Genomic DNA, 1,716 nt, shown 5'->3' on the forward strand with positions numbered 1-1,716 from the left:
TACAAAACCCACAGGTATATTACATTTAGGGTCCTATTCAGGCAGTTAAACACACAGACTGGTCCTACAGAGCCGGAGATACTCAGCCCCTACCACTAACTTTACCCATGAAAGAAAGCAGGTAATCAGAGTCCCACAGGATGACCTCTCCATTTACAAGTATCACTGGCTTTTCATCTGTCCACACAGTTTGCGTTGGACAGGGCCTTGCCAAGCACAGCAATCCTCTCTTCCTTAACCTCATGTTTAGGTACCATGCATCAATCAGGAGAGGACAGGACTTTATATGGCACACTATAACCACTGTAAACACACTATTGCGAATTAGTGGCAGCAACTTTCCCTAACCAATGGAATCGAGACAGTCAGCCAAGGTACACTTTTTCAAAAAGTATTGCTTCGAGTGAAGTCCCTCGGTCTATTCGTGGGTATGAGGTAAGTGCCTCCCATCGCACAGACGGTGCGTGCAGTGCACCCCGCCGAACACTGCCCCAGGCAGCAAGGGCAGACCCAGCGCCCCGCCGGTCCCCGCGCCCCCCGCGCCAGGAGGGCAGGGCAGGGCAGGGCAGGGCAGGGAGGCACCGCCGCTCCCGCTGCGAGGCAGTGCGGAGAAGGGGCGGGCTGGGTCACGCACACACACCTGCCCGGGCCGGTGCCAGACACACGGCTGGGCAGGCAGGGGCGGCACGGGTGGGGAAGGGAGGGAGGAAGGGAGGGGACCGCCGCCTCAGGCGAAGGGGGGCCGAGGCGCGGGGAGCTGGCAGCGCCTCTCCCCGCCACCCGCTTTCCCTCGTGCCGGAGGCGGGAGAGCACCCGGGGAACGACTGACTGAGCGCAGCCGTAAAATCCACCCCGGCAAGGGCCCCAGCAGCCGGCGGTCGCGGCGGGCGAGCCGCCAGTCCGGGGCGGAGCCGGGCCGACACCTCTGCCCCACGCCCGCCGCGCTCCGGCCCTCGCCCGGCCCCGCCACCTCCTCGGCGCGACGGGGCGCGGCGCGGGCAGCCCGCGGCGGCAGGGCCGGGGGAGCCGCCGCCCGGCTCCGCGCCGCCCCGCGCTCTTTCCCAGCCCCCGCCGGCAAAGCCAGCTCGGCGGCAGCGGCCCAGCGTGAGCACCTCCCTTCCTTCCCCCCGGGCGCTGGGTGTTGCTGTTGTTTTGCTACCGCCGCCGCAGGTCGGCCAGGGTGGACGCGGAGGGAGGGCAGGAGGGAGGGGTGCGCCCCGCCGCGGGGCCAGTGCCAGGTGCACGCCTCTGCCTTACACACGGACGGGGAGGAGGAGCTGGACGGGCAGGTTTCTCAGTGGGGCGGCCCCGCTCCCCTCCTCTCCCCTCCCCGGACTGCTGGGGATAATTAGTGTCTGTGCGAGGCTGTCTGCCCCCGGGAGGCTGGGCGGGTGCACAGGCAGTGCGTGCCCGGCTGGTGAGCGGTGATTCGCCCCGGCCCCTCGGCGGAGCCTCCACCCTGCGGGTGGGGATCCGCCCGGCCGCGCTCCCCGCCGTGACCCTCCCACCGCCACTCACCCCGCCGGCCCGGAGAGCCTGGCAGGGCGAGCGGCGCCGGCGTCATGTGACAGCGGGGCCCGGTGCCAGCAGCCCGGGGGGAAGGCGAGCAGGCGGGCGGAGGGCGGGAGCGGGGCGGCGGGCGGGCAGCTCCTCCTCGCACACACACCCGGAGCCACCGCCGAGGCGCCTCAGCCGCTGGGACGCGGGACACGCCGG

Source organism: Corapipo altera, unplaced genomic scaffold, assembly GCF_003945725.1.
Source record: "Corapipo altera isolate COAL_440 unplaced genomic scaffold, ASM394572v1 22, whole genome shotgun sequence".
Lineage (NCBI taxonomy): Eukaryota > Metazoa > Chordata > Aves > Passeriformes > Pipridae > Corapipo > Corapipo altera.